Here is a 7,983-nt window from a genome sequence, read left to right as displayed (position 1 = left end):
ACACTGACCGAGGTACCTAGGGAATAAAAACTCATTTTAAAATTAGCCCAAGTGAAAATAAATAATGAGGAAAGAAAATGCATTGTAAAAAAGAAGAATATGATGTAGGTGAAAGGCAGATACTACAGTTTTGATCAATCACCACTCTGGACTGTCTTTTCCCGGCTTTCCTTTCTATTTACATGAATAATTGAATGTTGACTATGTGATGAAAAGGAACACTTATGAGAAAATATTGCTACCAAGATGATCAAGATTTGTAAAACTTGTGCCTTACTAAACTTCAAGGCTCCCCTCTCAGGAAATGTCTCTTGTTTTCAGTCTGTACCTCCTTAGATTTTAGGTCTGATTTGCCTTTCATGCTGATGGACCTTCTAGGGGGTGAATTAGCTCTCCACACTTCTGTGTGTCCTAGGGATCTCAAGGGTAGTGTTTTTTTTTTTTGCTGTACGCAGGCCTCTCACTGCTGTGGCCTCTCCCGTTGCGGAGCACAGGCTCCGGACGCGCAGGCTCAGCGGCCATGGCTCACGGGCCCAGCCACTCCGCGGCAGGTGGGATCCTCCCGGGCCGGAGCACGAACCCGTGTCCCCTGCATTGGCAGGCAGACTCTCAACCACTGCGCCACCAGGCAAGCCCCTCTAGGGATCTCTAATAGCATTTCTTTTTGAAGTTTCCTCAGACATTCACAATTCCCAGGAGATTCTAAAATGACATTTCTTAACACTCACAGTTTCTTTTTAATTTCCACTTCCTTTCTCTTTTTCATCCTTTGGAAAATAGTTTGAAGATGTGGTCTCCTTTCTTTCTTAAATATATAGTGACCTAAACAGCCTTGGTGATCTCTGTGACTCTCTCCCTCCCTCCTTTCTTATTTTCCTTGTCACAGGAGTGAAAGCATCAGAGTTCACTCAAGAGGAGAAGACAGACTTCATTTTACACAATTTCAAAAGAATGATCAGGCTGTCTGTACATGATGGCAACATGGCTATTGTGATGAATCATTTATTAAAACATAAGATTAGTAATACCGATAAAAGAAAATTAATTGTTTGATGGCAAATTCACTTTCCCCACTGTGGTTAAGAACATCCAATAGCTCAGGCCTGGAGTTAGTGGAGCAATATCCAGTAAGTCTTTCTGATGTATCAGAGCATCAGGAAACCTTGTAGGATAATCCCTTGAGGATGTCCCATTGGTATTCAAGGAGCCATCTCTAGGAGCCAGTCAACCTCAATGAACTGTTCTGGGGAAAGTTCTTAGACCTTCCGGAGAGATGCTTTCCAGGCTTCTGTTGACAAGCTATTGATCTGAAGGGCAGAGGGCAAATTTGTTTTCTTGTCCACCACCGGAAATTCCAATATTTTCATAGACTCTCTTTAGGAAGAGTGGGAAGTGCCTTCTTTTACTCCTTTTGTGATCATATTAATGACTAAGACCTTGAACTTGATGCAAAGTAAGTGAAAACTGTTCTTCTACAACTCCCTACACAGGTGGGTTACTCAGCAGATTTCACTACAGCCAAATTGCTTTTATCCCCTTACATGTTTTCCAGTTTTTAATCTAGACTTACAAATGCAGTCATTGGAAAAAACCAAAATACTAGCCTTTGGGCCTAACGTATTTTTTTTTTAATAATGATTTTTTTAATGGAACCTACATTGGTCTGACTTCCTTTTGTCTGAATAAAAGCTCTAGCACAGTATAAAAGGGTTGCATGTGCTGAAATGTTGCCCAAGGATATGTGTTATTATTCCTCCCCCCTTGACCAGCAGGGTCTCAGTTCTCTTTCCCTTTCAGCCTTTTGTTTGAACAGATGGGATTGGGGAAGCAAGGGAAAGAAAGCCATTCTGTTCTCATTAACTCTCCCCATACACAAACACAAACCTGGCCTTCTGGGACTCAGAAACAGGACAGCTCCCACTCCATTGCCATTGAGACCTGATATAGTGTAATACAAAGAAAGCCAGGCCAGGACCACATCACCATTTCAATGAGAGACAGCTCACCAGTGAAATTACATTTATATATGTTTTTATAAATACATTTGCAAAAAATGCGCCTATGTAATATACAACACAAGCCAATATTATGTGTACAGAATAAATCAATTTACTATGTATGCTATATAGAATATATTATTTTCATAAATCCCTTTATCATGTATAATGACATCTTAAGAATACAAATAACATTTGTGTTGATAGATAAAGGTATTCTGTGAACTATAAAATTCTTTTCCCTTTTGTCATATCTTCTCTCTATACAATAGAGTTAAAATATATTGAGAATAGGGGGTTCTTACTATTTCATGTTGTTTGTTCAGTTGTAATGTAAAAAATATTATTAAGGTTTCCAGTTTGGATGGTTTTGTTTGTTAAAGCACTCCTGGCTAAGAAAAATGTCACAAAAAATATGGTCCAAATATTGAAGGCTCTCCCTTTGAGTCCTTATAAAAACATAAGACATATTTATATATATATACATTTTACACACACATATATATAGAGAGAGAGAGAGAGGGAAAATGAAAGGCATAACAGAACTAGATGAGGTTGTTTCCCCCTTGGGGAGCAAATTCTGAGAAGTGCTATCTTTTGTTCTGCATGCTGGATGAGGAAGTGGTCTGGCCTATTTGTTAGATCATATTTGCTTTTAAATCTCCGTCCATCCTCATTACTATGATGAGGGTACTGAGGCAAAGATAAACAGAGCCTGAAAAGATGTCTTCTCATGGCCAGATGCTACCACCTGAGCTTCTGACTCCATAAGCGCCATGTCTTGGGAGGGTAAGGAAAAAAAAACTCTGTCCAGGAACAGATGAATTCAAATTTCATAGCACATTTATACACTCAGAATGCAGTCCCAGAGCAGTGAGATGCTACTTTTATTCTTCTAGGACTTCTAAAAGCATGGTATATGCAGAATAAAAACGCAATGGATAAAACTATGGAGACTGTAAAAGGGTAAGTGGGTGCTGGGGCATTAGGGGGAAGGACAGATGAATAGGCAGAGCACAGAGGATTTTTAGGGCAGTGAAACTATTCTGTGTGATATCATAATGGTGGATACATGTCATTATACATTTGTCAAAACCCATAGAAGGTACACCACCAAGAGTGAACCCTAATGTAAACTATGGAGTTTGGGTGGTAATGATGTGTCAGTGTAGGTTCATGGATTGTAAGAAATGTCCCTCTCTGGTGGGGGATGTTGATGGAGGGGGAGGTTATGGGGAGGGCAGAGGATACATGGGAAATCTCTGGACCTTCCACTCTATTTTGATGTGAACGTCAAACTGCTCTAAAAAATAAAGTCTATTTTTAAAAGAATTTTAAAAGTCTATTTAAAAAAATAGATCTTAAGCTGGGACAAAGTGAGAGAGTGGCATGGACATATATACACTACCAAACATAAAATAGATAGCTAGTGGAAGCAGCCGTATAGCACAGGGAGATCAGCTCGGTGCTTTGTGACCACCTAGAGGGGTGGGATAGGGAGGGTGGGAGGGAGGGAGACGCAAGAGGGAAGAGATATGGGGACATATGTAAATGTATAACCGATTCACTTTGTTATAAAGCAGAAACTGACACACCATTGTAAAGCAATTATACTCTAATAAAGATGTTAAAAAATAAATAAATAAATAAAAGCCATCACTTAAAAAAAAAAAAAGATCACTATGGCATCTGTCTAGGTGGGATCCCCAAACATGGCGGAATATTTGTGTCAAAAGACAAAAGCATTTCTAGGCGGTAAACAATCCTTTGTAGGTCTATTAAATACTTCCTTGGAGTTTGTTATAAACATAAATTTGTCAGTTTTCTTTTTTTTAATACTGGAAAAAACTGGAGCATAAAATGGTCCAAGCCTGAGTGAGAAACTGAGTGAAACTTTTACTCTTGATTAGCAATTGTTAGCTCATGAACACAGGATTGCAAAGAACCTGTTGAAAATAAAACATTTCCTCAACTCTCTAGATCACATCAAAATATGCTGATATTTAATATCTTGTTAGGAAAAAAAGGACTCTGTTATATACCATAATTATTTCCTGCTGTACAGGAAAAAAATACAGATTTGGACTTTAGAAAATTTGGGGATATCTTTCAACATTTTTATTTTCAAAATCGGTTTCAATTGACTAGGCTGAGGACAGAGGGAGATGACTATAAATTGGCCAAACAACTGCAGGAAAAAAAGGCCAGTGATAAAAGGCAGTCAGTCCCAAGGGGGGTTGTCTAGCAGGGCGCTGCAGGGGTCAGCACTGGGTTTAGTCCTGTTTAATATTTTTATTACCAACCTGAAGGGGGAGGGGAGACTGCATAAAAATGAAATCTGCAGATGGCTACTCATTACGGAGGATTTGCAGACCCCAGGAAGAGCAGGGATGAAATTCAGAGGTTCATTTGGAAAGGTGGTTAGAAAAGGACAAAGAAGGCTGGAAAGCAGTGAAATGGTGAATCCGAGGCAGGAACTCCAACGCAGTAGGTGAAAGGCATCTCGGGCTGCAGGAATTCTGAAAGCGTCCTGGCAACGGTCGTTAACACGAGCAACCCCTGCTTGTCAGGGAACATATCCATCATTTTAGGAGTTTGGACGGGCAAGGCAAAGGTCTATGAGATTGTCTTGAGTGCTGAATTTAATCATAAGAAGACAAAGGGAATTTCAGTTAGGATCTCTGCCTTCTTAACTGCAGGTGCTCTTGCTGAGGGGTGTTTTAAGGCATATGGATGATCGAGAAGATCAGTATGCCATAAAGTCTGTGCCATTGTTTGATGTGCAGAGACAGCCCCTTGTCCTCAGAGCCTGTCACCCTGTGCAGCTTGGCTCCTTAGGGGCACGGTTAGCATAACACAAAGTCTTTCTCGGGAAGAGCCCTACCCACCAGTCTGGCTCCCCTTTCCAATGGCCCACTCATAGTTTGAACAGCTGCCCCTGAAACTTCTGCAAGTATTTATTCGGCCTTCCTTATTCGCTCAACAGAGAAGTCATCATCCACTGATACGCCTTCCCTATTGCTTCGAACCCTCTGTGGCTCCCCACTGCCTGGAGAAAATTGGCATTCATTGGCCTAGGATTCTGACTATCTCCCAAATAGAGTATAGGTTACCACACAACCCCCGGAATCAGACCGATTGGGTTCAAATTACATGATTCAGAAAACCCATTGTTTTTGGCATTTTCAGCTACCAAATGGGGATGGTAATAATATCTGCCTTGTAGTGTCGTTCTGAGGGTTAGGTGAGGTAAACGTACATCAAGTGCGTACATCGTGCCGGGTGCGTCATATGTGCTCAGTGATGCCAGGCCCAAATTTCCATTTGACAATTACTCTCAATCCAGCCTTAATCCCATTTTATAAAAGGATCTTTTAAAAGTTATCTTCCTTGGATAGAAGATGTGGTACATATATACAATGGAATATTATTCAGCCATTAAAAAGAACAAAAAAATGCCATTTGCAGCCACATGGATGGACGTAGAGATTGTCATACTGAGTGAAGTAAGCCAGACAGAGAAAGTCAAACACCATATGATATCACTTATATGTGGAATCTAAAATACAACACAAATGAACATATCTACAAAACAAAAACAGACTCGCACATACAGGGAACACACTTGTGGTTGCCAAGGGGGAGGGAGGTGGGGGAGGGGAGGAGTGGGAGTTTGGGATTGACAGATGCAAACTATTATATATAAGATGGATAAACAACAAGGTCCTACTGTGTAGCACAGGGAACTATATTGAGTATCCTGTGATCAACCATAATGGAAAAGAATATGAAAAAGAATATATATATGTATAACTGAGCCACTTCGCTATACAACAGAAATTAAACACAACGTTGTAAATCAACTATACTTCAATAAAATTATAAAAAAATTAAAAGTTATCTTCTTTGGTTTATCTAAATCAACTATACTTTAATAAAATTATAAAAAAATTAAAAGTTATCTTCCTTGGTTGATCTATGACATGTACTTTATCAGAAATTGATACATCCAGGAGAAATATTTGATCTATCATATAAAAGTGATATTTTCTTATAGAAGCTTGATGATCTGCTCCGTGTTCCAACGGGTGCTGACGTTGGTGACTGCCTTCCTCACAGTGGACTAGCTTATCATATAACATCCTTCACCTCTGATCCCAGCCCTATTTTCCAGCCTTATTTTCGCCCTTCTCCTTCCCCAGGCCCCTCCTAGTATGTCTTCCAGGCACATCCGATTGCTGCCCTTTCTCCACTCACCACGGTCGGGTTACCTACCCATGCTGTTTCCCCACCTCACACACCTCGAGTTTTCATGCCTCTGTGTTACTCACAATGTTCCCTCTGTCCTTCCATCACTTCCTTATTTGGAAAAAAAATCTCAGTTACTCTTTAAGGCCCAGTCAAGATGGCACATCTTCCAGGAAGCCTTCCCAGATCTACTCTGTTCTGTCGTTCTCTGAGAAAAGGAATCTCTTCTCTTGGGCTCCCACGACTACAACTCCCCACACTGCATATCTGTCTGCATCTCCACCGTGAAAGATTCTGGGGTCAGAACCGTGTCTTACTCAACCTACACCTTCACTTCCTCGCACAGAAGTCCTCAATCATCGTTTGTGAGTGTGGTCAAGCTTGTTAAATTCATGAATGGGAGGCTGTTCTCACAAAAGTACGTAAGACACACACACACACACACACATACACACACACACACACACACACACTGCCCCCCCCCCACCGGAAGTCCAAGGATTGCCCAGCAAAGGGGCAGATCTGAGGTCTGCAGAGAGTGGATAGCCTGGTCTAAGCCACTAGGACCTCCTGCTGGAGAGAGAAAGCCAGCACAGGTAGCTTTGAAATTAACTGTGGAACCGGGGAGCCCTTTGTCCCCTGGAACGGGGTTTGGGTTAGCCCCAGAGAGGTGTTGGAAGTGAGACTCCAAGATGCAATTTCACAGTTGGAGCTGCCTCCATCCTCCAGCGCGGCTGTGGCATGTCTGTCCTGGGACAGGCACGCAGACTGTGTAATCAGGCTCAGCTGGTAATCAAGGAGCTGCCAAACAGACGCAAGACGAAGTTACCTCCCTGTCCCAGACTAAGTGGCCTTCTTGATGAGGGTTAAAACCAGCGACGGTGGAAAAACAAAGGAAGGGAAGCGGCAGCTGCTACCAAACACCTGGCCAGTGGACGGCTCCCAATCCGTCCCTACTTGCCTGCAGAGCCTCTAAACCGGGGCTGCTTAACGAGGATCAGGCGTTTCAGACCAAAGGCATTTGGTGCCAAAGTCATCATTACACGAGGAAAACAATGTATGACCACTGTGACAACAAAAGGGCAGAACCAATTTCCTGTCAACAGCTCTAACACTTGCCAATGTTGGCCAAGTAAACTCACTGGGACAATGTGCCTCAGTTTCCCTCTTTATTAACTGAGAGGCAGGTGCCCTCACTTCCAGGCAGATGATGAGACCTTTTTGTGAGCAAAGATTCATTTCTGTTCCTGCATGTGTGACCTTGAGGGACCGGAAGGGACCTTGTAATTACGGTCAGAACCATACGAGTTCATGAGCTGTGGGATTAAGAAGTGCGAGAGAGGGCTTCCCTGGTGGTGCAGTGCTTGAGAGTTCGCCTGCTGATGCAGGGGACACAGGTTCGTGCCCCGGGCCGGGAAGATCCCACATGCCATGGAGTGGCTGGGCCCGTGAGCCATGGCTGCTGAGCCTGCGCGTCCGGAGCCTATGCTCCGCAACGGGAGAAGCCACAGCAGTGAGAGGTCTGTGTACCGTAAAAAAAAAAAAAAAAAAAAAGTGCGAGAGAAAGGAAATAAAGCCCAGGAAATTAAATAATTACCTAGGAAAGGGGCACTTCTGAGGGTTGGGAGAGACAAGAGCCTGCTCTATTCAATTGATATTTACTAAGGCTCTGCGTGCCAGGTACATGCTGGGCACGGAGCATGCAGTGGTGAAAAGAAAACAACCAGAAGCCTACCCT

Source organism: Aethalodelphis obliquidens, unplaced genomic scaffold (genome assembly GCF_003676395.1).
Source record: "Aethalodelphis obliquidens isolate GAN/ISIS:26980383/991018 unplaced genomic scaffold, ASM367639v1 scaffold70, whole genome shotgun sequence".
Classification (NCBI taxonomy): domain Eukaryota; kingdom Metazoa; phylum Chordata; class Mammalia; order Artiodactyla; family Delphinidae; genus Aethalodelphis; species Aethalodelphis obliquidens.
Note: the sequence above shows the minus strand (reverse complement) of the source record.